Source organism: Pongo pygmaeus, chromosome X (assembly GCF_028885625.2).
Source record: "Pongo pygmaeus isolate AG05252 chromosome X, NHGRI_mPonPyg2-v2.0_pri, whole genome shotgun sequence".
NCBI lineage: Eukaryota > Metazoa > Chordata > Mammalia > Primates > Hominidae > Pongo > Pongo pygmaeus.
In genome coordinates this window covers 94601998-94620495 of record NC_072396.2, presented here as the reverse complement: position 1 = coordinate 94620495, position 18498 = coordinate 94601998, and positions in this window count along the sequence as shown.

Below are 18498 nucleotides of genomic sequence, written 5' to 3'. Positions count from 1 at the left end.
TTTTCCAGCCCGTGGAGATTATGAGATTCAGTTATGATAGAAGGAAATAGTTCTTGCTGTGAAGGTTGTTAAATCCTGACATTCACCATTGAAAGACATTTTATAATATACATACCCATATATTTTTAATTACTACAACTATGCAGCAGGTCAATCCTCTGTGACACATGCACTGTTTTTGAGCACTTAACGTATGCCAGGCTTTGGTCTAAATACTTCAGGTGTGTGAATTCATTTAATTTTTACACATCCTATGAGAGAAATATTATTCCAACTATAAAGACCAGGAAATTGAGACCAAAATTGGAACCACTGTACAACGTTCTGATAATCAGCTGAAGTCTTTATATTTCATTGCTTAAACTTTCAACTCTTTTCATTGCAATCGTTATTTAATTTGTTGCAAAGTTTGTTGCCTTCTTATATTCATCATGACTTTCCATGTTTTATTACACTTTATTGTAATAAATAATGTAATATAAGCCTGTATTAATTATTATGTGCAAAGCACTTGTTTAGTGTTTTATATATACTACCTCTTTGCAGGAAAGTAAAGAGATTTCAAGATAATATAGTAGATTAGTTAAAAGCAAAAACTGTGAAGCTAGGCTGCCTAGAATTGAATTCTTACACTGTAATTTACTAGCTATGTGACAAATTAGTTGATCATTCCCTGCCTTGGTTTTCTCATTTGTAGAATGGATTGTTGTGAGGATTAAAGGAGTATTGGCATTTACGTATCAATTGGCCATCTATTTATCATCTATCAATCTATGTAGCATTTCAAAAGTGTCTTGTACATACTACTAAATGCTATAGTGGATAAATGTTAAATGATATTACCTATTAAATGGATTAAGTAAACTGACTGACTAAAGGCCACAGGACCAACAGAGTTGAAAGCTCCAACCTAGGTCTGATAAGTTACCAAGTCCAAGTTCTTTTTTTTTTATTGTGTTCAAAAAGACACACATACAAATATCCATCCTCTTAACAAATATTTAGGTGCAGAGTACTGTGTTGCTAACTATAATCCCAATGGTGTAGAATAGATTTCTAGAACATTTTCATCCTGCTTGAAGGAAACTTTATATCCTTTGAACAGCAGCTCTCCATTCTCCATTCCTCCCAGCCCCGGCAAACAACATTCCACTCTGTACTACTATGAGTTTGACACCTTTAGGTATATCACATCAGTTAAATCATACAGTTTCTGTCCTTCTGCAACTGGCTTATTTCACTTAACATAAAGTCCTCAAGGTTCATCCAGATTATAGCATATGGCATATTTTTTATCACTAAATAAATTCCATTGTATGTATATATCACATTTTCTTTATTCATTAGTCCATGGACATTACCTCTTGGCTACTGTAAATAATCTGCCCAGAATATGCGAGTACAAATATCTCTTCAAGATCTGGATTTCAGTTATTTTGAAAAAATACCCAGAGTTGGGAAGGCTGGATCACATGGTAGTTCCATTATTAATGTTTTGAGGAAACATTAATAAAACAGCTATACTGTTTTTCCCTAGCAGCTTTACTATTTTACATATTTATCTTCAGTGCTCAAGTGTTCCTTGTGTTCTACATCCTCATCAACACTTGCTACATTTGTTTGTTTTTGTTTTTAAATTCTCACAAGTATAAGGTAATATCTCGTTATTGTCGAGTTGCATTTCTATGAGGATTAGGATGTTGAGCAACTTTTAATATTCCTCTTGGCTATTTGGACATCTTCTTTGAACAAATATCTATTCAGATCATTTTATTATTTATTAATTGGGTTATTTGTATTTTTTTGGTATTGAGTTGTAGTTTTTTATATATTTTGGATATTAAGCTATCAGATATATGGTTCGCAAATATTCTCCTACAGCCTGTAGGTTGCCTTTTTATTCTGTTGGTTATTTCCTTTGTTGTGCAAAAGCGTTTTAGTTTGATATTGTCCCACTGGTCTATTTTTGCTTTTCTCACCTGTGCTTTTGGTGTTATATCCAATATATCATTGCCAAAATCAATGTCATGAAGCTTTTCTCTTATTTTTTTCTAGAGGTTTTACAGTTTACATTCTACAATTAAGTCTTTAACTCATTTTGAGTAGGTTTTTATGAATTATGTAACATAAAAGCCCAATTTTATTCTTCTGCTTTTGAATTTGTAATTTTCTCATCACCATTTGTTGAAGAGACTACCCTTACTCCACTTTGTATTCTTCGCACCCATGTTGAAGCTCTGTTGACCATATATGTATGATGTTATTTCTGGGCTTCCTATTCTGCTTTATTGGTCTAAGTGTCTATTTTACGCTAGTATCATACTATTTAATTACTGTGGCTTTGTAGTATGTGTTAAAATTAGGACGTTAGAGTCCTTTGGCTTTGTTTCTCTTAAGATTTGGGTACAATCCTTTATAGTCTCATATAAATTTTAAGATTGCTTTTTCTATTAATGTAAAAAAATTGGGTTTTTGATACAGATTGGAAAAACCTGCAGGTCATTTTGAGTAGTATGTATATTTTTACAATATTAACTCTTCCAATTCATAAACACAGGGAATCTTTGCATTTATTTTTATCTTCTTTCGTTCACCAGTGTTTTGTAGTTTTCAGTGTACACAAGTCTTTTTCCTTTTTGGCTAGGTTATTCATATGTATCTTATTATTTTGATGCTATTGTAAATGACATTATTTTCATAACTTCTTTTTCCAATATTTCATTGTCAGTGTACAGAAACACAATTTTTGTACATTTATTTTGTATTCTGCAATTATATTGAATTTGGTTTTTGTTCTAACAGTGGGTGTGTGTGTGTGTGTAATCTTTACAATTTTATTTCTACCTGTCTGATTTAGATGCCCTTTTTTACTTATTGTCCTGGCTAGAAACTCCAGTACTGTGTTGAACAGAAATGGTGAGAGTGGACATCCTTGACTTTTTCCTCACCTTAGAGAAAAAAATTTCAGTTTTTCACCATTGAATATAATAGTTGTGGGCTATCCATATATGGCTTTTATTACTTTGAGTTAATTTCTTCTATTTCTAGTCTGTTTTTATCATGAAAAGTTGTTGAAATTTCTCAAATGTTTTTTCCGTACCTATCGAGATGATCAAATAATTTTTATTTTTCATTCTATTAATATGGTATATCACATTGACTGATAGCTTCCTATATTAATTTTTATTTTTTTTTGCTTTCTAGGGGTAATTCCACTTGGTCATGATGTATGACCCTTTTGTTATCTTGTTGAATTTAGTTTACTAGCTTTTTGTTGTGGGTTTTTGCATTTATGTTCATCAGGGATATTGGCTCATAATTTTCTTTTCTAGTAGACTTCTTGCCTTTCTTTGGTATCAGAGTCATGTCTGCTTCATAAAATGAGTTCAATAGTGTTCCCTGTTCTTTATTTTTTGGAAGAACTTGAGAAGGATTGGTGTTAATTCTTATTTATGTTTGGTAGAACTCACCAGTAAGGCCATATGGTCCTAAGCTTTTCTTTTTTGGAAGGTTTTTTTCATTCATTCAAACTCCTTACCAATTATCAGTCTGTTCAGACTTTCTATCTCTTCATGATTTATTCTTGGTAGATTATATGTTTGTAGGAATTAATTCATCTTTCCGAGTTATCCAATTTGTTAGTGTACAACTGTTCATAATAATCTCTTATAATCATTTTATATTTCTGTGACGTCAGTTATAATGTCTCCTCATTTCTTATTTTATTTATTTGAATTTTTTCTTTTTTCAGTCTAGCTGAAGTTTTGTGAATTTTGTTGGTCATTCCAAAAAGTAACTCACTTTTATTGAGTTTTTACAAATTATTTTCTATTTTGTTAGTTCTGCTTTAATATTTATTATTTACTTCAGTCTACTAATACGGGCTTAGTTTCTTTTTCTTTTTTTAGTTCTTTGAGTTTGTGCACACACACACACACGCAGCACAAAACAATAAACAGAGGTGAAATGCTATAATCTGATATATTAAACTGAGCATTCAGAAACCAGAAATATTAAGCTTAACCTGCCGTAGTCTTAGCATAATCAATTTAACATAAATACTCATTATACTAAAATATTTAATAAATTGTACCATTGGGGCTCTTCTAGGTGTATGTCATTTAATTTGGCTTGTAATTTGTCACATTTATGGAGATAATATCAGGGTCTATATGCTATAAGCATTGTGTTTTGCAACTCAAGGGCCAAAGCAAGCCAAGATTTAAGTGCAGCTTATCAACTTCTATTCCAGATCTTGAAATATGTATGCTATTTGTAGCTAATATGTGTAGAAAGTAGCACTCTGGAATTTAGTTTTAGGTCAAAATTAAGATTTGCTATTTTTTCTTAAGTGGACCCAGGAATTAATTAAGAGGGAAAATATCCTGGTCTATTCTGGTCCTAGGAAAGATGAGCAACTTGATTGTACAGAATGGGGAAGCTCCATAAGCATACTTCTATACTTGTAAACTTCATTGAGTTAACATATGTTGACAAAATATATTTTGTGTTATGTATTACTGAGTATTCAATGTATTGACACCCAACATATGTCTAAGCAATGACCTATGCTTTTCAATATATTATCACAGATAATAATAAGAGGATAGTTTAGGGAACTATTCTATCAGCTTGTAATAGTAAGCCACATTTCCTACAAGAGTAAAGACAAAGATTCAAGAACACTATTTCCAGGCCTGGCACTGTGGCTCATGCCTGTAATCCTAGCACTTTGGGAGGCCGAGGTGGACAGATCACTTGAGGTCAGGAGTTCAAAACCAGCCTAGCCAATATGGTGAAACCCCATCTCTACTAAAAATACAAAAAAAAAATTAGCTGGGCATGCTGGCAGGCATCTGTAATCCCAGCTACTCAAGAGTCTGAGGGAGGAGAATTGCTTGAACCCTGGAGGAGGAGGTTGCAGTGAGCCGAGATCGCACTCCAGCTTGGGTGACAGAGTGAGACTCTGTCTCAAAAAAAAAAACACTATTTTCAAGTCATCCTGCAAGTGACTCAAAGGAAGGTGAAAGAATAAAAATATTAGTTTGAGAAATTTATTCTATCATAGGTAAAATTATTTAAAACAGCACTATTAATTATACAATTCAAACCATATATAAATAATTAGGCACAAATTCCTCCAACACAAATTAAAATGTACAAGAAGGAAAATTTGATTTCCATACTAGTAGCATGGCAGGCATTTTTCAGTTGGGATTATTCAGAGCTTCTTAGGTAATAAAAGAAAGTATTTCTATTTCTGAAAGGATTTGGGTAGAGATAAATTATTAACACTGGCAGTGAAACCAGATCATTAGAAAAAATATTATCTTACAACAAAGACACTTTAATTCTAATATTTTTTCTCCTATATATGGTTGTTACTAATCTTCATGGGAAAAGAATTGTTTAGATAATTAGTTTAGTGCTCAGAGAGGTTGCCTCATATAGGGAGATATGATTGTTTACCAATTATACTCATGACACAGTGAACTGTTTAAGATTTGCAGACAAAAGAAACTTAAATTTGAGCAGGTAATTTGTTATGGAAACATAATAGGTTAATGATACAGTGACCATCAAAACTTCAAATTTCAGCTTCCGATTTTTATGAGTGCAAAGCCAATGGGCTAGGCAATCTGACCTTTTTTAGATTGTATTGTTTTGTGTTAAATTTTAATTTTTAAATTCTGATTAGTTTTCTGAATTTATGACTGGAAAAAAAATTGAGGTCATTAGTGTTTGTAGTCTTCCTGGATGCTTTAGAATCCAAGGAAGTGGTGTTTATAATCAATTTTTAGCAGTAAAACAGCAGATCCCTTTGTAAATCTCTGAAGATTCTGTAAGAAAAATAAATGGATTTAAAATAGATGATTTTATTTTTTTTTTGCCAGCATTCTTTTTTTACCTTTTAATCTATAAAGAGATCACTCTTGTGGTTGCAGCATTTAGAAAGACACCTGTTACTTTTCATGATTACTGAGAATATATGCCATTATATATGTTATAGATTTATAGAATCTGGAAATTCTAATCTTAAATTTACTGTTAGAGAAAATATTACCAACATCATATTTACTAGCCCAAGGTTGATTCTTGCAGTGTAATCCTGGTGGTAGGCAGCTATAAAACAATTTTTCTGCTTACATTACTACTTTTTAGGCATCTTGGATCAAACTTTTTTTGGTCCACTCTCACTTTATTTTTTCTATCAGGTAGGCTATAATTAGGGGTGTCAAATGATTTGAAACAGACAAGTTGACTGTAGAAAAAATCCTGCCCCCAGATGGCTTAATAAGTGACCACCATAGATTCCCAAGCTGGAGTTTGCCAGCTCTTCCTGGAGTGAATATGCTCGGTTTCCTTGCCATGCACAGTGCATTTCATTCTCTCCCATTGCTCTGTGCACTTGTGTGTGCTGTGCCAATCCATTCTGCATCATGACATGAAGTTTCAGTGTCAGAGGTGGTATTGTCATATGAACTTGTTTATGATACTTAACTCTGGGAGTACGTGAGTATTGGAGAAGAAACGAAGTTTGAAATGTGTATAGCCAGCATCTAAGCTATAGAAATGTGTCCCAAATCTTGCAGTTTATGTATGAAAGAGACATTATAGTCAATTGTATAAATTTGATTAGAATCCTATAGTTTAATTACATTACCAAGAATGAGTTGTAAGGCTGAAAGAAACTTTCCTAAACTATGCTAGAGGAAAACCAAATTATGTTTCTCTTTTCTCTATAGAAAATAATGTCACAAAATCATTGTGCTATGAAGAGCTAATCAAAGCATTGGTAACAAAAAATAGAAAAATAATATGAAAGAGGTTTCTCAGACAGTTAATTAAAAAATATTATGTTCTTTTTCTGGATGTTGTGAAGTTTGTGATACTTGTCAGCTTTTATAAATTTGTAATTTTGTGTGATTTCCTTTGCTCATTCTAAAGAAACATTCACTTTCATTCCTAATTTGTTATTCTTTTACTTAAAGAGTCCACTTCGAATTATATAAGGGGCAAAACCTACAAAGCCTGAATCCACCAGTGCACCTACATGAGACAATCTTACTTGCTTTCTTGTGTTTATTAGTTTTGCAGCAGATATTTCTTCTACTACTCCTCTCTGAGGTATAATTATACACGCTTCTGTAAGATCCTTCTATTGCTACAGATCTTGTAATGGCAACTTTTTGTAAGCATTTGAATATTGCATCTGAATAACACAGAACAGCAAAGCAATTTTGCATAAGCTTTTGGCATTGTTGACCCCATCAAAATGTTTAAGTTATTCCCAAATGGTTGGATTGATTCAGTCCTTTTGGACTATGTTTTCAATGCATGCCGTGAAGCTGAAGTTCTTTGGCAGCATTTGTTTTTTTCTGGCAGGTTAGAGAAATTAGACTTTTCAACATGGGAATTCAAGTTAGCAAAATTTAAAAAAGAAATAAATAGAAAGAGAGAGAGGGAAATATAAAGAAATAAAGAACAGTATACTGATCTCCATACATTTGGAGATTATAACTCTATTTCAAGCAATTACGATAATGTTTAGCATTTACATGACTGTCTTTGTATTATAGAAAATGTTAGATTATGATGAGTGTACAGGCCAGCTTTATATTTGCAGCAAAAGCAAAACAAGGATACCACAAAAATGATCATAACTTGAAATAATTTGTTAATTTGTTACTTGTTAGTCATGCTGTGGTAAGGCTTTTCTTTAACATTGGTGTACTTTATTTGTGAATTTCATTTATAGGATCAGTAAGCATAGCCTAAGGTCCATTGAGTCTTAATGAAAAATGTTACACTTTCAGTAATTAACTGCAATATTACATCAATTCCATTTTAAAGGTTTCAGGGAAAGGTACATTTTATAATTTCCCAATAAAAATATAAATACTTAGCAGTTCTGATTGTCAGAAAATGTATACTTAAATCCAGCTTAATTCTTTCCACAATAATTGGTATTTTCTTGTTCATCTGTGTTTGGTAAAAAGCAGTGGTTGTGTAAGCGTAGTTATATTTAAATATCTGTTATTTTTAAATTGTGAAGCACTCAGAAGAGTAATACAAAATTATCTACAACTCTGTAATGTAAACATAATACTTTACCTCTGATTTGAAAATATGGACAATTTAGAGAAAGAGAATCATTTAACAAAACACAGGCAAGTTTAAAATAGCATTATTCTGGACACATGAATATGTTTGAAATTCAAAGATAAAGGAGATATTTGCAGCTAGGGTTAATAGAGCAAAATGTTTAGCTTTAGAGGCATGTCTTAAGATTGAGTGGGAAAAAAAGAATGAGTTTCTATTGTTGTAGAGTTTAAACAAAGACAATGACAATGACACAAAAGAAAGCAAAAACAAACAACAACAAACCTCCTTTTGAGAGAATAGTAAAAATAAAGAACAGAAAACCAAACCTTTCCATAAAGTGTTTAAGAAAGCAGTCCTTTCTAAATTATGAAATTTATAAATATCATCATCATTACCCAGTAAGCCATATGTGAAACTTCAGAATCATCTATGATTTATCTATAAACTTCTTGCCCATCAGTGAGTCACCAAAGCCTTAATTATTGTATTATCTCTCCCTCACACAATTGTTATATTAGAATTTAGTATGGAGGTTATTCCAAGTTCTCAACATACCTCTGGTCAGTTATTAGCAATGTAGCCTTGAGTGAGCATGTAACCTATAATAATCTCAAGTCACTTTAGCTGTAACACAGTAATAATAGAAGCACATGCCTAATTTGTGTGGTAGATACTGCAGGATATCTATAAAGCACATAGCAGCTAACATAATATGTCTTCACTAAATATTACCTTTAATATTTTCTATTATTCCAATACTAACCTCTAGTTTTGGCCTTAACTACTTATGCTTAGTTATTCTAATAACCATCATATTCATCCCTCTGACTATTATTTCCCCACAACAAGCTATCTTACATGCCTTTGCTAGATCAATATTCCAAAATCATAGTTCTTATCATGTTTCTTTACTTCTCGAAATCTGTTCTTATATTTTATGTATCCAAATAATCAATTTTAATACATTTTGCCTGTCATTCAAACCATTCAATGTCCACATTTTGTCCTTCAAACTTTTGTGTTTGGTTCCAGATAACTGCATTAAAGCAAATATCACAATAAAGTGACTGGCATTAATGTTTTGTTTTCCCAGTGCATATACAAGTTATGCTTACACTATGCTGTAGTCTATTAAGAATGCAAGAATAACATTATGTCTAAAAACATGTGCATGCCTTAGTTTAAAATTGCTTTATTGCTGAAATATGTTATCAGTCATCTGAGTCTTCAACAAGTCATATTCTCTTGAGTGGTGGAGGGTCTTCCCTGGATGTTGATAGCTACTGACTGATCAGGGTGGTGGTTACTAAAGGTTGGGGTAGCTGAGGAAGTTTCTTTTTTTAATTTTATTTTATTTCAATATATTTTTGGGGGAACAAACTTTTTTTATTAGATAGTTAAGTCCTTTAGTGGTGATTTCTGAAATTTTGGTGCACCCCTCACCTGAGCAATACACACTCTACCCAATGTATAATATTTTATCCCTCACACCCCTCCCACTCTTTCACCCAAGTCTCCAAAGTCCATTGTATCATTCTTAGGCCTTTGTGTCCTCATAACTTAGCTCCCACTTATAGGTAAGAATATAGGATTTTTGGGTTTCTATTCCTGAGTTACTTCATTTAGAATAAGGGTCTCCAACTCCATCCAGGTTGCTGCAAATGTCAATATTTCAATTCTTTTTTTATGGCTGAGTAGTATTTCTTGGTGTGTGTATATATATACTGTATTTTCTTTATCTACTCATTGGTTGATGGGCATTTAGGATGATTCCATATTTTTGTAACTGCAAGTTGTGCTGCTATAGATATGCATGTGCAAGTGTCTTTTTCATATAATGATTTAGTTTCCTTTGGGTAGATACTCAGTAGTGGGATTGCTAGTTAAAATGGTAGTTCTACTTTTAGTTCTTTGAGAAATCTCCATACTGTTTTCCATAGTGTTTGTTCCCATCAGCAGTGTAAAAGTGTTCTTTTTTCACCACATCCATGCCAACTTTATTTTTTGATTTTTTAAATTATAGTGATTCTTGTAAGAATGAGTTGTATTTTAATTTGCATTTCCATGGGAAGTGTTTCCATTTGTGTCATCTGCGATTACTTTTTCAACAGTGTTATGTAGTTTTACTTGTAGAGATATTTCACTTCCTTGGTTAAGTATATTCCTAAGTATTTTATTTTATTTTTATTTTTTGGAAGCTGTTGTAAAAGAAACTGAGTTCTTGATTTGATTCTCAGCTTGGTGATTTTTGGTGTACAGCAGTGCAATTGATTTGCATACACTGATTTTATCCTGAAACATTACTGAATTCATTTGTCAGATCTATGAACTTTTTGGATGAGTCTTCAGGGTTTTCTAGTTATATGAACATATATCATTGGTGAACAGCGACAGTCTGACTTTTCTTTTCTGATTTTGATACCCTATATTTATTTCTCTTGTCTGCTCTAGTCAGGAATTCCAGCAATATGTTGAATAGAAGTGGTAAAAGTGGACACCATTGCCTTGTTCCAGTTCTCAGAGGGAATGCTTTGAACTTTTTTTCCATTCAGTGTAATATTGGCTGTGGTTTTTTTCATAGATGATTTTTCCTACTTTGAGGTATGTTCCTTCTATGCCAATTTTGCTGAGGGCTTTAATAATAAAAGGATGTTGGAATTTGTCAAATACTGTTTCTGCATCTATTGGGATTATAATATGTTTTTTATTTTTAATTATGTTTATGTGATGTATCACAGTTATTGACTTGCATATATTAAACCATCTCTGCATCTTTGATGTGAAACCCTCTTGATCATGGTGTGTTCTCTTATTGATATGCTATTGGATTCAGTTAGCTATATCATTATATAATGTCCATCTATTTCTTTTTCTTTGTTATTGTTGTTGCTTTGAAGTCTGCTTTGTCTGACTATAAGTATAGCTACTCCTGCTCACTTTTGGTTTCCATTTGCATGGAATACATACTTTTTACCCCTTTACCTTAAGTTTATGTGATTCATATTTTTTAGGTGAGTCTCTTGAAGATAGCAGATACTTGGCTGGTAGATTATCCATTCTGCCATTCTGTGTCTTTTAAGTGGAGCATTTAGGCCATTTACATTCAACATTAGTATTGAGATGTGAGGTACTGTTCTATTTATCCTGTTAGCTGTTGCCTTAATACTTTTGTTTTTCATTGTGCTATTTTTGTATAGGCCCTGTGAAATTTATGCTTTAATGAAGTTCTATTTTGATGTATATTGAGGTTTTGTTTCAAGATTTAGAACTCCTTTTAGAATTTCTTGCCATGCTGGCTTGGTAATGACAAATTCTCTCAGCATTTGTTTAACTGAAAAATACGTTCTCTCTCCTTCAATTATGAAGCTTAGTTTTGCTAGGTACAAAACTCTTGGCTGACAATTATCTTGTTTAAAAGGCTAAAGATAGGACCTCAAGCTCTTCTGGCTTGTAAGGTTACTGCAGAGAAATAGCTGTTAATTTGATAGGTTTTCCTTTATAGGTTATCTGATCCTTTTGTCTCACAGGTCTTAAGATTCTTTTCTTTGCCTTGACTTTAGGTAACCTGATAATTATTTGCCTTAGTGATTATCTTTTCACAATAAATTTCCCAGGAGTTCTTTGAGCTTCTTGTATTTGAATGTCTAAATCTCTAGCAAGGCCAGGGAAGTTTCCCTCAATTAGTCCTTCAAATAAATTTTCCAAACTTTTAGATTTCTGTTCTTCCCCAGGAGCACCAATTGTTCTTAAGTTTGGCCACTTAACATAATCCCAAACTTCTTGGAACTTTTCTTCATTTTTTATTACTTTTTCTTTGTCTTGGTAGGATTTGTTTAATTTGAAAGCCTTGCCTACAAGCTCTGAAGTTCTTCCTTCTACTTTTTCTATTCTATTGTTGCAACTCCGCCTGCATTTTGTATTTCTCTAAGTGTGACTTTCATTTTCAGAAGTTGTGATTGTTTTTTTTTATGACATCTATTTTTTCTGAAAATGTTCTCATTCATATCCTCTATTGTTTTTTCAAAATTGTTTTAAGTTGGTTTTCACATTTTTCTGTTATCTCCTTGAGTAGCTTAATAATCATCCTTCTGAATTCTTTTCTTTTCTTTTCTTTTCTTTTTTTTTCTTTTTTTTTTGGAGACTGAGTCTCACTCTGTCGCCCAGGCTGGAGTGCAGTGATATGATCTCGGCTCACTGCAACCTCCGCCTCCTGGGTTTAAGCGATTCTCCTGCCTCAGCCTTCTGAGTAGCTGGGATTACTGGTGTGTGCCACCATGCCCTGCTAATTTTTGTATTTTTAGTAGAGACGGGGTTTCACCATGTTGGTCAGGCTGGTCTCGAGCTCCTAACCTCGTGATCTGCCCACCTCAGCCTCCCAAAGTGCTGGGATTACAGGCGTGACTTCTGAATTCCTTACCTGGCAATTCAGAGATTTCTTCTTGGTTTTGATCCACTGCTAGGGAGCTGGTGTGATCTTTTGGGGGTGCTTTAAAACCCTGTTTTGTCATATTACCAGAATTACTTTTCTGGTTCCTTCTCATTTGAGTAGGCTAGTACTTAAAATTTTTTTTGGAATTTATTTTTAACTGAACTGTGTTTTTATTTAATATATATTTCTTTTTTATTCTCTTAAGGATCAGACTTTAATGTTTATTTTAGCCTAATTTGATTCTTGATGCTTGTAGGGGTGATGACTTTCTAAGAGATCCTTAGTTATGAGAGTCTTTGCATTCTGGTTTTCCCTAATGCTGGTTGTAGTAGTTATATTCTTGGTGTGTGGGTAAGTTTACTATCTCCTATGGAGTTGGAAAGGCAAGGATCTCTTGAAGCGTATCTCATTCTCTTGTGGTATACACTTTATTTATTTATTATTTGTCCTCGTATTTTATTTACTAAGTTGATGAATCAGGCTTCAGGCCAATAGGTGAGGTATCCCAGGTAAGCATTGATTCTGACTAAGGCAGATGGGTAGATGTAATACCCAATGTTGGGTCAAGGTCCCAGCCATAATGAAGATGGCCGAGTGAACTCTCAATTAAATGTGCTGAAGTTTTATCAGGGTGAAGAGTGGGAGCTACCTCAGCTTCCTGCCAGATCAGCAGGAAAGCTTCACAGCCTCACTCCTGCTTTATGTTTCAGCTATTCAGATCATACAGGCACCACTTTTTGTCTATGGAAATGTTGATGTTTCAAGTAGGGGGGAATTGTGACTCTGCCACACTTGCAGGCCTGAATCTGGGGTATGCTCCTCCTATGGGGCTGCACTCACCGGGACTGTTCCACAAAGGCTGTCTATAGGTGACTCCATACTGCATTCCTGTGGGGGAAGCCCCAGCTGTGTCTGCAGTAGAGTACCAGGGGGGAACAAGGACCCCTTCTCCAAGGCTCTTCATGATCACTGAGGCTGCCTGCCTGTTGCGGTATAGGTGCAGAATTTTTATTACTGCATCCAGCACTGCAATTGTGTTTCTGCTGTGAGAAAGATCTGGAACTTAAGGCTTGCTGTTCAGATTCTTTTGTCCCATGGGGTGATCCTTTGATGTGGTGTTCTCTCCTTCCCCTTAGGGACAGGGCTTCCTGAGAATCAGACCGCAGTGATTGTAATTGATCTTTTGGATCTAGCCACCCAGTGGGGCTACCAGGCTCTGGGCTGGTGCTGGGAAATGTCTGCAAAGAATCCTGTGATGTGATCAGTCTTTGGGTCTCCCAGCCATGGATACCAGCACCTGCTCTGGTGGAGATGGCAGGGGAGTGATGTAGACTCTGAGAATCCTTGGTTGTAGACAGGTTAAATCCTGGTTTTCACGAATGCTGGTTATGGTAGCAGTGAATTTGTCACATGGACAGACTCAGGACCTCTGGTTAGCCAGAATGTTGCAGGCAGTGGTATTAGCTGTTGTTTTCTCCTTCCCGGGAGGAGCATTATTCTGTCATGAGATGCTGTAATGGCCTTAGCTGGTTGACCTCCAGCCAGGAGGTGGCACTTTCAGGAGATCCCAGCTGTTGTATTAGCAGTGGAATTTGAGCTTCCCCTAAGTTGGTCAGGAGAAGTATTCTGATTTCTCAGGTGATGGGTTGGGCCATAAAGCTCCCAAGAGTTTGTGTCTTTTGTGTTTGGCTACCAGGGTGGATAGAGAAATACCATCAGATTGGGGGCAGGGTTAGGATGATCTGAGTAAAGACTCTTCCTGGGCAGGGCTTGCAGCTGTCACTGTGGGGATAAGCAGGTAGTTCTCAGGCCAATGGACTTATGTTCCAGAGGGGATTATGGCTGCCTCTGTCATACAGGAGACTTCACTAGGGAAGTAGGGGGTGACTGGTAGTAAAAGGCTTCACTCAGCCTCCACACAGTTGGCAAGGCTGGTCTTGTTCCCACAGTGCCCCACTAACAGTGCAAGTGGTCAGTTTAGATCCAGGCTGCCTGTGCACAGAACTCAGACCCTCCCCAGGCCATAAGGTTCCCCACTGAAAAAGCGAGCACAGCTTTCAGGCTATACCCCTCTCCATTTACCTGCAATGGTGGACAACCCATTCCTATGCTCATTTCTGCTGCAGTTCCCATTCATCCCCTAGATTCTGTTTGAGGGATTTTGTTCCCACTTGAAATTATCACAACATTTATTTGGAAGATTAAGTCACCCTGTGTCCCCTCCCTAATTCTGCTGGCTGCCTTCCCTGAGGGCCCCTGTGAGATATAGTCAGAGATGGCTTCCATGGGCTCAAACTGGAGACTGGGAGTGCCTACAAGGCTCCTCATACTGCTGCTTCTACTTTTGTATTTCACATGGCTCCCTAAATCCATTCCAGCTCTAGATAAGGTTAAATTCTTCTCCCGTGATCTGAATTTTTAGATTTCCCAGCGGGGATGTGTGTTCAAAGGCAGGTTTTCTCACTCTCACAATTTGGAAACTCAAAGCTTTTCACTTGTCCTGCAGAGTTTGCAGCAGCATGTCACTTCTTTCAAATAATCTGTTAATTCTTTTGGTTTTCCTGATGCGTTCCTGCAGTAATTCTTGGAACAACAGTTCACAGTGTGAGTATCAACACATCGTTCTGTCTATCCAAGTGGGAGATGCACTTTAGCCCTGCCTCCTATCTGCCATCTTCCTCTGGTCCCAGACAGAAAATATGTCAATTTCTTAAAATGAGACAACAATTATGTTTGCCATTTTAATTGACTCTTTCTTTCATAAAAAAATTTCTCTGTAACATGCAGTGATTTTTGATAGCATCATCCCCACAACAGAACTTCTTTCAAAGTTTTAGTTGATCATCTTAAACCTTGACACTGTTTTATCAACTAAGTTTCTGTAATCTTCTAAATCAGGTGCTGTCATTTCAACCAAGTTCACAGCATCTTCACCAGGAGTGGACTCTATCCCCGCAAAAATCAATTTATTTGTTTATTCATAAAAAGCGAGTGCTCATTCATCCAAGTTTTATTATGAGACTGCAGTAATTTAGTTGCATCTTTAAGCTCCACTTCTAATTTTATTTATCTTGCTATTCCCACCATATTTATATTACTTTCTCTATAGAAGTGTTGAATCCATTGAAGTCATTCATGAAGGTTGGAAGTATCTTATTCCAAACTTCTGTTAATGTAGATATTTTGAACTTCCATGAATCACAAATGTTCTTAATTGGTATTTTGAATGGTGATTTTCTTTCCAGAAGGAATTGCCCAGATCTATCAGAGGAATCATTACCAATGGCAGATATAGCCCTATGTAATGTTTTTTGTTGTTTGTTTTGTTTTTGAGATGGAATATTGCTGTGTCACCTAGGTTGGAGGGCTGTGGCACAATCTTGGCTCACTGCAACCACCACCTTCTGGGTTCAAGTGATTCTCCTGCCTCAGCCTCCTTAGTAGCTGGAATTACAGACACATGCCACCATGCCTGACTATGAAATGCTTTTCTTAAATAAGTCTTGGAAGTCAAAAACATTCATTGATCTAGGGCTACAGAATGGATATTGTGTTAACAGGCATGAAAACTACATTAATCTCCTTGCAAATTTTCATCAGAGTTCTAGGTTGCCTAGGTGAATTGTCAGTGAACAGTAATATTTTGAATGAAATCTTTATTTCTGAGCAGTAGGTCTCAACAGTGGGCTTAACATATTAAGTAAACCATACAGTAAACAGATGTTCTCTCATCCAGGTTTTGCCACTCCATTTATAGAGGACAGGCAGAGTATAATTAGCATAATTTTTAAATACCCTAGGATTTTCAGAATAGTAGATGAGCATTGACTTCAATTTAAAGTCACCAGCTGCATTAGCCACTAACAAGAGAGTCATCTTGTCTATTAAAGCTTTGAAGTCAGGCATTGACTTCCTTTCTCCAGCTATGAAAGTCCTAGATGTCATCATCTTCCAACAGAAGGCTGTTTTTGTCTACAATGAAAATCTGTTGTTTAGTATAGCCACCTTCTTCAATTATCCTAGCTAGATCTTCCAGATAACTTGCTGCAACTTCTCCATCAGCATTTGCTGATTCACCTTGCATTTTTGTGTTATGAAGATGGCTTATTTCCTTCAACCTCATGAATCAACCTCTACTAGCTTCAAACTTTCCTACCGTAACATCCTCGCCTCTCTCAGTTTTCATAGAATTAAAGAGTATTAGAGCCTTGCTCTGGATTGGGCTTTTGCCTAAGTGAATTTTGTGGCTGGTTTGTCTTTGATTCAGACTACTGAAGTTTTCTCCATATCAGCATGTAATAAGGCTGTTTCACTTTCTTATCATTTAGATTTTTACGGGAGTAACACTTCTAATTTTCTCCAATAACTTTTTCTTTGCATTCACAACTTGGCTCATTATTTAGTGCAAGATGCTTAGCTTTCAGCCTATTTTGATTTTTGAAGTGCCTTCTTTATTAAGTCTAATCACTTTCTAGCTTTTGATTTAAAGTGAGAGACATGAAACTCTTTATTTGACGTGAATACTTACATGTCATTGTAGGGTTATTAATTGGCCTAATTTAAATATTGTTGTGTCTCAAGGTATAGACAGGCCTGACAAGAGGGAGAAAGATGGGGGAAATGCTGGTAGGTGGAGCAGTCAGAACACATACAACATTTGTGTATTAAGTTTACTGTCTTATGTGAGCGCAGTTTATGGTGCCACAGAACAATTAACAATAGTAACATCAGAGACCATAAATGACCATAGCTGATATAATACTGAAAATTTTTGAAATCTTATGAGAATTGCCAAAATGTAACACAGAGACACAAAGTGAGCAAGTGATGTTGGAAAATTGTTACCAATAGGCTTTCTTGATACAGGATTGCCACAAACCTTAAATGTTAATAAACACAATATCTGTGAAGCACAATACAGCAAATAACAAAAAACTGAGGTATGCCTGTTACAATCACATATTGTTTAAAACAGTGAATATATTTCTGAGAAATGTATTCTTAGGCAATTTCTTCATTGAACAAATATTGTAGAATGTATGTACACAAACCTAGATGTTATAGCTTACTACATACCTAAGCTATAGAGTATACTTTATTGCTTCTAGGATACAAACCTGTATGATACATTAGTGAACTGAATACTGTAGGTAATTGTAACACAATAATATGTATGTGTGCATCTAAACATATCCAAGCATAGAAGAGGTAGAGCAAAAATATGGTATATAAGATTAAATTTGATACATCTGAATAAGGCTCTCAGCATGAATGGAACTCACAGGACTAGAAGTTGCTCTGGTTGAGTCAGTGAGTGAGTGGTAAGTGAATATAAAGGCCTAAAATTGCATTCAACTGCAGACTTTATAAACATTGAACACTTCTGCTGTGCTAAGTTCATTTAAAATATTGTTTTTTCTTGAAAATAAATTAAGCTTGGCTTACTATAACTTTTTTGCGTTATAAAATTTTTATTTTTTTCAACTCCTTGACTGATTAAAAATAATACTTAGCTTAAAACACAAAAACACCTCATAGCTGTACAAAAATATTTGCTTTGTTTATATGCTTATTTACAACCTTTTTAAAAATAATTTTTAATGTTTTCATTACTGTTTAAACTTTTTTTGTTATAAACTAAGACACAAAAATACACTTGATCCTAGGCCTACACAGAGCCAGAATCATAAATATCACTGACTTCTATCTCCACATCTCAGATTTTCAAGGGCAATTACTTGCATGAAGCTGTCATCTCCTATGATAACAATGGCTTCTTCTTGAATACCTCCTGAAGGAACTGCCTGAGGCTGTTTTACAGGTAATATTTTTTATAAGTTACTCTTTCACAATAATACATTCTAAATAATGATGAAAAGTGCAGTATAGTAAACAACAGGCGATAGGAATTTTCAGCTTCATTATAATCTTATGAAATCACCATCATATAAGTGGTCCATCAC